The sequence below is a fragment of the Ambystoma mexicanum genome, chromosome 14 (assembly GCF_040938575.1).
Source record: "Ambystoma mexicanum isolate Mex_15411 chromosome 14, UKY_AmexF1_1, whole genome shotgun sequence".
In the NCBI taxonomy this organism is placed as follows: Eukaryota; Metazoa; Chordata; class Amphibia; order Caudata; family Ambystomatidae; genus Ambystoma; species Ambystoma mexicanum.
In genome coordinates this window covers 468,082,677-468,095,462 of record NC_090940.1, presented here as the reverse complement: position 1 = coordinate 468,095,462, position 12,786 = coordinate 468,082,677, and positions in this window count along the sequence as shown.

The following is a 12,786-nucleotide window of genomic DNA, read 5'->3' as shown; positions in this document are numbered from 1 at the left end:
TGGTATTAGAAGCATTGAGATATCATATCTCATGCTATCGAAAGGGTCCCAGGATTGGATTGGGAAGGAGTTGGATATCACATCTCATGTTATAGGATGGGTCTGTGGTTTGCTATTAGAAGCATTGAGATATCATATCTCATGCTATCGGAAGGGTCTCAGGATTGGATTGGGAAGGAGTTGGATATCACATCTCATGTTATAGGACAGTCTCAGGTTTGGTATTAGAAGCATTGAGATATAACATCTCATAGTAAAGGACGGGTCTCGGGATTGGAATGGGAAGGAGTTGGATATCACATATCATGCTATAGGAAGGGTCTCAGGTTTGGTAGAAGCATTGAGATATCACATCTCATGCTATCGGAAGGGTCCAGGATTGGATTGGGAAGGAATTGGATATCGCATCTCATGCTATGGGAAGGGTCACTGGTTGGAATTGGAAGGAGTTGGATATCACATCTCAAGTTATAGGAAGGGTATCAGGATTGGAATGGGAAGGACTTTGATATCACATCTCACGCTATAGGGAGGGTCTCAGAATTGGTATTAGAAGCATTGAGATATCACATCTCATGCTATCGGAAGGGTCTCAGGATTGGATTGGGAAGGAGTTGGATATCACATCTCATGTTATAGGAAGGGTCTCAGGATTGGATGGGAAGAGTTGGATATCACATCTCATGTTATAGGAAGGGTATCAGGATTGGAATGGAAAGGACTTTGATATCACATCTCACGCTATAGGGAGGGTCTCCGGTTTGGTATTAGAAGCATTGAGATATCACATCTCATGCTATTGGAAGGGTCTCAGGATTGGATGGGAAGAGTTGGATATCATATCTCATGCTATAGGAAGGGTCTCAGGTTTGGTAGAAGCATTGGGATATCACATCTCATGCTATAGGAAGGGTCTCAGGATTGGAATGGGAAGGAGTTGGATATCACATCTCATGCTAAAGGAAGGGTCTCAGGTTTGGAAGGGGAAGGATTTGGATATCACATCTCAAGTTATAGGACGGGTCTGTGGTTTGGTATTAGAACCATTGTGATATCATATCTCATGCTATCGGAAGGGTCTCAGGATTGGATTGGGAAGGATTTGGATATCACATCTCATGTTAAGGGAAGGGTCTCAAGATTGGAATGGGAAGGAATTGGATATCACATCTCATGTTATAGGAAGGGTCTCAGGTTTGTTATTAGAAGCATTGAGATATCACATCTCATGTTATAGGACAGTCTCAGGATTGGTATTAGAAGCATTGAGATATAACATCTCATAGTAGGACGGGTCTCAGGATTGGAATGGGAAGGATTTGGATATCACATCTCATGTTATAGGAAGGGTCTCAGGATTGGAATGGGAAGGATTTGGATATCACATCTCATGTTATAGGAAGGGTCACAGGTTTGTTATTAGAAGCAATGAGATATCATATCTCATGCTATCGGAAGGGTCTCAGGATTGGATTGGGAAGGAGTTGGATATCACATCTCATGTTATAGGAAGGGTCTCAGGATTGGATGGGAAGAGTTGGATATCACATCTCATGTTATAGGAAGGGTATCAGGATTGGAATGGAAAGGACTTTGATATCACATCTCATGCTATAGGGAGGGTTTCCGGTTTGGTATTAGAAGCATTGAGATATCACATCTCATGCTATTGGAAGGGTCTCAGGATTGGATGGGAAGAGTTGGATATCATATCTCATGCTATAGGAAGGGTCTCAGGTTTGGTAGAAGCATTGGGATATCACATCTCATGCTATAAGAAGGGTCTCAGGATTGGAATGGGAAGGAGTTGGATATCAAATCTCATGCTAAAGGAAGGATATCAGGTTTGGAAGGTTAAGGATTTGGATATCACATCTCAAGTTATAGGACGGGTCTGTGGTTTGGTATTAGAAGCATTGAGATATCATATCTCATGCTATCGGAAGGGTCTCAGGATTGGATTGGGAAGGAGTTGGATATCACATCTCATGTTATAGGAAGGGTCTCACGATTGGAATGGGAAGGACTTGGATATCACATCTCATGTTATAGGAAGGGTCTCAGGTTTGTTATTAGAAGCATTGGGATATCACATCTCATGTTATAGGACAGTCTCAGGATTGGTATTAGAAGCATTGAGATATAACATCTCATAGTAGGACGGGTCTCAGGATTGGAATGGGAAGGAGTTGGATATCACATCTCATGCTATAGGGAGGGTCTCAGGTTTGATATTAGAAGCATTGAGATATCACATCTCATGCTATCGGAATGGTCTCAGGATTGGATTGGGAAGGAGTTGGATATCACATCTCATGTTATAGGAAGGATCTCAGGTTTGGTATTAATAGCATTGAGATATCACATCTCATGCTATAGGAAGGGTCTCAGGTTTGGTATAAGCATTGGGATATTACATCTCATTCTATAGGAAGGGTCTCAGGATTGGAATGGAAAGGAGTTGGATATAACATCTCATGCTAAAGGAAGGATCTCAGGTTTGGAAGGGGAAGGATTTGGATATCACATCTCAAGTTATAGGACGGGTCTGTGGTTTGGTATTAGAAGCATTGAGATATCATATCTCATGCTATCGGAAGGGTCTCAGGATTGGATTGGGAAGGAGTTGGCTATCACATCTCATGTTATAGGATGGCTCTCAGTTTTGTTATTAGAAGCATTGAGATATCACATCTCATGTTATAGGACAGTCTTAGATTTGGTATTAGAAGCATTGAGATATCATATCTCAGGGTATAGGACGGGTCTCAGGATTGGAATGGGAAGGAGTTGGATATCACATCTCATGCTAAAGGAAGGGTCTCAGGTTTGGAAGGGGAAGGATTTGGATATCACATCTCAATTTATAGGACGGGTCTGTGGTTTGGTATTAGAAGCATTGAGATATCATATCTCATGCTATCGAAAGGGTCCCAGGATTGGATTGGGAAGGAGTTGGATATCACATCTCATGTTATAGGATGGGTCTGTGGTTTTGCTCTTAGAAGCATTGAGATATCATAACTCATGCTATCGGAAGGGTCTCAGGATTGGATTGGGAAGGAGTTGGATATCACATCTCATGTTATAGGACAGTCTCAGGTTTGGTATTAGAAGCATTGAGATATAACATCTCATAGTAAAGGACGGGTCTCAGGATTGGAATGGGAAGGAGTTGGATATCACATATCATGCTATAGGAAGGGTCTCAGGTTTGGTAGAAGCATTGAGATATCACATCTCATGCTATCGGAAGGGTCCAGGATTGGATTGGGAAGGAGTTGGATATCGCATCTCATGCTATGGGAAGGGTCACAGGTTGGAATTGGAAGGAGTTGGATATCACATCTCAAGTTATAGGAAGGGTATCAGGATTGGAATGGGAAGGACTTTGATATCACATCTCACGCTATAGGGAGGGTCTCAGGTTTGGTATTAGAAGCATTGAGATATCACATCTCATGCTATCGGAAGGGTCTCAGGATTGGATTGGGAAGGAGTTGGATATCACATCTCATGTTATAGGAAGGGTCTCAGGATTGGATGGGAAGAGTTGGATATCACATCTCATGTTATAGGAAGGGTATCAGGATTGGAATGGAAAGGACTTTGATATCACATCTCACGCTATAGGGAGGGTCTCCGGTTTGGTATTAGAAGCATTGAGATATCACATCTCATGCTATTGGAAGGGTCTCAGGATTGGATGGGAAGAGTTGGATATCATATCTCATGCTATAGGAAGGGTCTCAGGTTTGGTAGAAGCATTGGGATATCACATCTCATGCTATAGGAAGGGTCTCAGGATTGGAATGGGAAGGAGTTGGATATCACATCTCATGCTAAAGGAAGGGTCTCAGGTTTGGAAGGGGAAGGATTTGGATATCACATCTCAAGTTATAGGACGGGTCTGTGGTTTGGTATTAGAAGCATTGAGATATCATATCTCATGCTATCGGAAGGGTCTCAGGATTGGATTGGGAAGGATTTGGATATCACATCTCATGTTAAGGGAAGGGTCTCAAGATTGGAATGGGAAGGAATTGGATATCACATCTCATGTTATAGGAAGGGTCTCAGGTTTGTTATTAGAAGCATTGAGATATCACATCTCATGTTATAGGACAGTCTCAGGATTGGTATTAGAAGCATTGAGATATAACATCTCATAGTAGGACGGGTCTCGGGATTGGAATGGGAAGGATTTGGATATCACATCTCATGTTATAGGAAGGGTCTCAGGATTGGAATGGGAAGGATTTGGATATCACATCTCATGTTATAGGAAGGGTCACAGGTTTGTTATTAGAAGCAATGAGATATCATATCTCATGCTATCGGAAGGGTCTCAGGATTGGATTGGGAAGGAGTTGGATATCACATCTCATGTTACAGGAAGGGTCTCAGGATTGGAATGGGAAGGAGTTGTATATCATATCTCATGCTATAGGAAGGGTCACAGGTTGGAATTGGAAGGAGTTGGATATCACATCTCATGCTATCGGAAGGGTCTCAGGATTGGAATGGGAAGGAGTTGGATATCACATCTGATGCTATAGGGTGGGTCTCAGGTTTGATATTAGAAGCATTGAGATATCATATCTCATGCTATCGGAAGGGTCTCAGGATTGGATTGGGAAGGAGTTGGATATCACATCTCATGCTATAGGAAGGGTCTCAGGTTTGGTAGAAGCATTGGGATATCACATCTCATGCTATAGGAAGGGTCTCAGGATTGGAATGGGAAGGAGTTGGATATCACATCTCATGATAAAGGAAGGGTCTCAGGTTTGGTAGAAGCATTGGGATATCACATCTCATGCTATAGGAAGGGTCACAGGTTGGATTTGGAAGGAGTTGGATATCACATCTCATGCTATCGGAAGGGTCTCAGGATTGGAATGGGAAGGAGTTGGATATCACATCTGATGCTATAGGGAGGGTCTCAGGTTTGATATTAGAAGCATTGAGATATCATATCTCATGCTATCGGAAGGGTCTCAGGATTGGATTGGGAAGTAGTTGGATATCACATCTCATGTTATAGGAAGGGTCTCAGGATTGGAATGGGAAGGAGTTGGATATCACATCTCATGATAAAGGAAGGGTCTCTGGTTTGAAAGGGGAAGGATTTGGATATCACATCTCAAGTTATAGGACGGGTCTGTGGTTTGGTATTAGAAGCATTGAGATATCATATCTCATGTTATAGGAAGGGTCTCAAGATTGGAATGGGAAGGACTTGGATATCAGATCTCATGTTATAGGAAGGGTCTCAGGTTTGTTATTAGAAGCATTGAGATATCACATCTCATGTTATAGGACAGTCTCAGGTTTGGTATTAGAAGCATTGAGATATAACATCTCATAATATAGGACGGGTCTCAGGATTGGAATGGGAAGGAGTTGGATATCACATTTCATGCTATAGGAAGGGTCTCAGGATTGGAATGGGAAGGAGTTTGATATCACATCTCATGCCATGGGAAGGTCTCAGGTTTGCTAGAAGCATTAAGATATCACATCTCATGCTATCAGAAGGGTCTCAGGATTGGATTGGGAAGGAGTTGGATATCGCATCTCATGCTATGGGAAGGGTCACAGGTTGGAATTGGAAGGAGTTGGATATCACATCTCATGTTATAGGAAGGGTATCAGGATTGGAATGGGAAGGACTTTATCACATCTCTCGCTATAGGGAGGGTCTCAGGTTTGGTATTAGAAGCATTGAGATATCACATCTCATGCTATCGGAAGGGTCTCAGGATTGGATTGTGAAGGAGTTGGATATCACATCTCATGTTATAGGAAGGGTCTCAGGATTGGATGGGAAGAGTTGGATATCACATCTCATGTTATAGGAAGGGTATCAGGATTGGAATGTAAAGGACTTTGATATCACATCTCACGCTATAGGGAGGGTCTTAGGTTTGATATTAGAAGCATTGAGATATCACATCTCATGCTATTGGAAGGGTCTCAGGATTGGATTGGGAAGGAGTTGGATATCACATCTCATGTTATAGGAAGGGTCTCAGGATTGGATGGGAAGAGTTGGATATCACATCTCATGCTATAGGAAGGGTCTCAGGTTTGGTATTAGAAGCATTGAGATATCACATCTCATGTTATAGGACAGTCTCAGGTTTGGTATTAGAAGCATTGAGATATCATATCTCACGGTATAGGACGGGTCTCAGGATTGGAATGGGAAGGAGTTGGATATCACATCTCATGCTAAAGGAAGGGTCTCAGGTTTGGAAGGGGAAGGATTTGGATATCACATCTCAATATATAGGATGGGTCTGTGGTTTGGTATTAGAAGCATTGAGATATATCTCATGCTATCAGAAGGGTCTCAGGATTGGATTGGGAAGGAGTTGGATATCACATCTCATGTTATAGGAAGGGTCTCAGGATTGGAAGGGAAAGGAATTGGATATCACATCTCATGTTATAGGAAGGGTCTCAGGTTTGTTATTAGAAGCGTTGAGATATCACATCTCATGTTATAGGACAGTCTAAGGTTTGGTATTAGAAGCATTGAGATATCACATCTCATGGTATAGGACGGGTCTCAGGATTGGAATGGGAAGGAGTTGGATATCACATCTCATGCCATAGGAAGGGTCTCAGGATTGGAATGGGAAGGAGTTTGATATCACATCTCATGCCATAGGAAGGTCTCAGGTATGGTAGAAGCATTAAGATATCACATCTCATGCTATCGGAAGGGTCTCAGGATTGGATCGGGGAGGAGTTGGATATCCCATCTCATGCTATAGGAAGGGTCACAGGTTGGAATTGGAAGGAGTTGGATATCACATCTCATGCTATCGGAAGGGTCTCAGGATTGGATTGGGAAGGTGTTGGATATCACATCTCATGTTATAGGAAGGGTCTCAGGATTGGATGGAAGAGTTGGATATCACATCTCATGCCATAGGAAGGGTCTCAGGATTGGAATGGGAAAGAGTTTGATATCACATCTCATGCCATAGGAAGGTCTCAGGTATGGTAGAAGCATTAAGATATCACATCTCATGCTATCGGAAGGGTCTCAGGAATGGATCGGGAAGGAGTTGGATATCTGATCTCATGCTATAGGAAGGGTCACAGGTTGGAATTGGAAGGAGGTGAATATCACATCTCATGCTATAGGAAGGGTCTCAGGTTTGGTAGAAGCATTGAGATATCACATCTCATGCTATAGGAAGGGTCTCAGGATTGGAATGGGAAGGAGTTTGATATCACATCTCATGCCATGGGAAGGTCTCAGGTTTACTAGAAGCATTAAGATATCACATATCATGCTATCGGAAGGGTCTCAGGATTGGATTGGGAAGGAGTTGGATATCACATCTCATGTTATAGGAAGGGTGTCAGGATTGGATGGGAAGAGTTGGATATCACATCTCATGTTATAGGAAGGGTATCAGGATTGGAATGGAAAGGACTTTGATATCACATCTCACGCTATAGGGAGGGTCTCCGGTTTGGTATTAGAAGCATTGAGATATCACATCTCATGCTATTGGAAGGGTCTCAGGATTGGATGGGAAGAGTTGGATATCATATCTCATGCTATAGGAAGGGTCTAAGGTTTGGTAGAAGCATTGGGATATCACATCTCATGCTAAAGGAAGGGTCTCAGGTTTGGAAGGGGAAGGATTTGGATATCACATCTCAAGTTATAGGACGGGTCTGTGGTTTGGTATTAGAAGCATTGAGATATCATATCTCATGCTATCGGAAGGGTCTCAGGATTGGATTGGGAAGGAGTTGGATATCACATCTCATGTTATAGGAAGGGTCTCAGGATTGGAATGGGAAGGATTTGGATATCACATCTCATGTTATAGGAAGGGTCACAGGTTTGTTATTAGAAGCAATGAAATATCATATCTCATGCTATCGGAAGGGTCTCAGGATTGGATTGGGAAGGAGTTGGATATCACATCTCATGTTACAGGAAGGGTCTCAGGATAGGAATGGGAAGGAGTTGTATATCATATCTCATGCTATAGGAAGGGTCACAGGTTGGAATTGGAAGGAGTTGGATATCACATCTCATGCTATCGGAAGGGTCTCAGGATTGGAATGGGAAGGAGTTGGATATCACATCTGATGCTATAGGGTGGGTCTCAGGTTTGATATTAGAAGCATTGAGATATCATATCTCATGCTATCGGAAGGGTCTCAGGATTGGATTGGGAAGGAGTTGGATATCACATCTGATGCTATAGGGTGGGTCTCAGGTTTGATATTAGAAGCATTGAGATATCATATCTCATGCTATCGGAAGGGTCTCAGGATTGGATTGGGAAGGAGTTGGATATCACATCTCATGTTATAGGAAGGGTCTCAGGATTGGATGGGAAGAGTTGGATATCACATCTCATGCTATAGGAAGGGTCTCAGGTTTGGTAGAAGCATTGGGATATCACATCTCATGCTATAGGAAGGGTCTCAGGATTGGAATGGGAAGGAGTTGGATATCACATCTCATGATAAAGGAAGGGTCTCAGGTTTGGTAGAAGCATTGGGATATCACATCTCATGCTATAGGAAGGGTCACAGGTTGGAATTGGAAGGAGTTGGATATCACATCTCATGCTATCGGAAGGGTCTCAGGATTGGAATGGGAAGGAGTTGGATATCACATCTGATGCTATAGGGAGGGTCTCAGGTTTGATATTAGAAGCATTGAGATATCATATCTCATGCTATCGGAAGGGTCTCAGGATTGGATTGGGAAGTAGTTGGATATCACATCTCATGTTATAGGAAGGATCTCAGGATTGGATGGGAAGAGTTGGATATCACATCTCATGCTATAGGAAGGGTCTCGGGTTTGGTAGAAGCATTGGGATATCACATCTCATGCTATAGGAAGGGTCTCAGGATTGGAATGGGAAGGACTTGGATATCACATCTCATGATAAAGGAAGGGTCTCAGGTTTGAAAGGGGAAGGATTTGGATATCACATCTCAAGTTATAGGACGGGTCTGTGGTTTGGTATTAGAAGCATTGAGATATCATATCTCATGTTATAGGACAGTCTCAGGATTGGTATTAGAAGCATTGAGATATAACATCTCATAGTAGGACGGGTCTCAGGATTGGAATGGGAAGGATTTGGATATCACATTTCATGTTATAGGAAGGGTCTCAGGATTGGAATGGGAAGGATTTGGATATCACATCTCATGTTATAGGAAGGGTCACAGGTTTGTTATTAGAAGCAATGAGATATCATATCTCATGCTATCGGAAGGGTCTCAGGATTGGATTGGGAAGGAGTTGGATATCACATCTCATGTTACAGGAAGGGTCTCAGGATTGGAATGGGAAGGAGTTGTATATCATATCTCATTCTATAGGAAGGGTCACAGGTTGGAATTGGAAGGAGTTGGATATCACATCTCATGCTATCGGAAGGGTCTCAGGATTGGAATGGGAAGGAGTTGGATATCACATCTGATGCTATAGGGTGGGTCTCAGGTTTGATATTAGAAGCATTGAGATATCATATTTCATGCTATCGGAAGGGTCTCAGGATTGGATTGGGAAGGAGTTGGATATCACATCTCATGTTATAGGAAGGGTCTCAGGATTGGATGGGAAGAGTTGGATATCACATCTCATGCTATAGGAAGGGTCTCAGGTTTGGTAGAAGCATTGGGATATCACATCTCATGCTATTGGAAGGGTCTCAGGATTGGATGGGAAGAGTTGGATATCATATCTCATGCTATAGGAAGGGTCTCAGGTTTGGTAGAAGCATTGGGATATCACATCTCATGCTATAAGAAGGGTCTCAGGATTGGAATGGGAAGGAGTTGGATATCACATCTCATGCTAAAGGAAGGGTCTCAGGTTTGGAAGGGGAAGGATTTGGATATCACATCTCAAGTTATAGGACGGGTCTGTGGTTTGGTATTAGAAGCATTGAGTTATCATATCTCATGCTATCGGAAGGGTCTCAGGATTGGATTGGGAAGGAGTTGGATATCACATCTCATGTTATAGGAAGGGTCTCAGGATTGGAATGGGAAGGATTTGGATATCACATCTCATGTTATAGGAAGGGTCAAAGGTTTGTTATTAGAAGCAATGAGATATCATATCTCATACTATCGGAAGGGTCTCAGGATTGGATTGGGAAGGAGTTGGATATCACATCTCATGTTACAGGAAGGGTCTCAGGATAGGAATGGGAAGGAGTTGTATATCATATCTCATGCTATAGGAAGGGTCACAGGTTGGAATTGGAAGGAGTTGGATATCACATCTCATGCTATCGGAAGGGTCTCAGGATTGGAATGGGAAGGAGTTGGATATCACATCTGATGCTATAGGGTGGGTCTCAGGTTTGATATTAGAAGCATTGAGATATCATATCTCATGCTATCGGAAGGGTCTCAGGATTGGATTGGGAAGGAGTTGGATATCACATCTGATGCTATAGGGTGGGTCTCAGGTTTGATATTAGAAGCATTGAGATATCATATCTCATGCTATCGGAAGGGTCTCAGGATTGGATTGGGAAGGAGTTGGATATCACATCTCATGTTATAGGAAGGGTCTCAGGATTGGATGGGAAGAGTTGGATATCACATCTCATGCTATAGGAAGGGTCTCAGGTTTGGTAGAAGCATTGGGATATCACATCTCATGCTATAGGAAGGGTCTCAGGATTGGAATGGGAAGGAGTTGGATATCACATCTCATGATAAAGGAAGGGTCTCAGGTTTGGTAGAAGCATTGGGATATCACATCTCATGCTAGAGGAAGGGTCACAGGTTGGAATTGGAAGGAGTTGGATATCACATCTCATGCTATCGGAAGGGTCTCAGGATTGGAATGGGAAGGAGTTGGATATCACATCTGATGCTATAGGGAGGGTCTCAGGTTTGATATTAGAAGCATTGAGATATCATATCTCATGCTATCGGAAGGGTTTTAGGATTGGATTGGGAAGTAGTTGGATATCACATCTCATGTTATAGGAAGGATCTCAGGATTGGATGGGAAGAGTTGGATATCACATCTCATGCTATAGGAAGGGTCTCGGGTGTGGTAGAAGCATTGGGATATCACATCTCATGCTATAGGAAGGTTCTCAGGATTGGAATGGGAAGGACTTGGATATCACATCTCATGATAAAGGAAGGGTCTCAGGTTTGAAAGGGGAAGGATTTGGATATCACATCTCAAGTTATAGGACGGGTCTGTGGTTTGGTATTAGAAGCATTGAGATATCATATCTCATGTTATAGGACAGTCTCAGGATTGGTATTAGAAGCATTGAGATATAACATCTCATAGTAGGACGGGTCTCAGGATTGGAATGGGAAGGATTTGGATATCACATCTCATGTTATAGGAAGGGTCACAGGTTTGTTATTAGAAGCAATGAGATATCATATCTCATGCTATCGGAAGGGTCTCAGGATTGGATTGGGAAGGAGTTGGATATCACATCTCATGTTACAGGAAGGGTCTCAGGATTGGAATGGGAAGGAGTTGTATATCATATCTCATGCTATAGGAAGGGTCACAGGTTGGAATTGGAAGGAGTTGGATATCACATCTCATGCTATCGGAAGGGTCTCAGGATTGGAATGGGAAGGAGTTGGATATCACATCTGATGCTATAGGGTGGGTCTCAGGTTTGATATTAGAAGCATTGAGATATCATATCTCATGCTATCGGAAGGGTCTCAGGATTGGATTGGGAAGGAGTTGGATATCACATCTCATGTTATAGGAAGGGTCTCAGGATTGGATGGGAAGAGTTGGATATCACATCTCATGCTATAGGAAGGGTCTCAGGTTTGGTAGAAGCATTGGGATATCACATCTCATGCTATAGGAAGGGTCTCAGGATTGGAATGGGAAGGAGTTGGATATCACATCTCATGATAAAGGAAGGGTCTCAGGTTTGGTAGAAGCATTGGGATATCATATCTCATGCTATAGGAAGGGTCACAGGTTGGATTTGGAAGGAGTTGGATATCACATCTCATGCTATCGGAAGGGTCTCAGGATTGGAATGGGAAGGAGTTGGATATCACATCTGATGCTATAGGGAGGGTCTCAGGTTTGATATTAGAAGCATTGAGATATCATATCTCATGCTATCGGAAGGGTCTCAGGATTGGATTGGGAAGTAGTTGGATATCACATCTCATGTTATAGGAAGGGTCTCAGGATTGGATGGGAAGAGTTGGATATCACATCTCATGCTATAGGAAGGGTCTCAGGTTTGGTAGAAGCATTGGGATATCACATCTCATGCTATAGGAAGGGTCTCAGGATTGGAATGGGAAGGAGTTGGATATCACATCTCATGATAAAGGAAGGGTCTCAGGTTTGAAAGGGGAAGGATTTGGATATCACATCTCAAGTTATAGGACGGGTCTGTGGTTTGGTATTAGAAGCATTGAGATATCATATCTCATGTTATAGGAAGGGTCTGAAGATTGGAATGGGAAGGACTTGGATATCAGATCTCATGTTATAGGAAGGGTCTCAGGTTTGTTATTAGAAGCATTGAGATATCACATCTCATGTTATAGGACAGTCTCAGGTTTGGTATTAGAAGCATTGAGATATAACATCTCATAATATAGGACGGGTCTCAGGATTGGAATGGGAAGGAGTTGGATATCACATCTCATGCTATAGGAAGGGTCTCAGGATTGGAATGGGAAGGAGTTTGATATCACATCTCATGCCATGGGAAGGTCTCAGGTTTGCTAGAAGCATTAAGATATCAC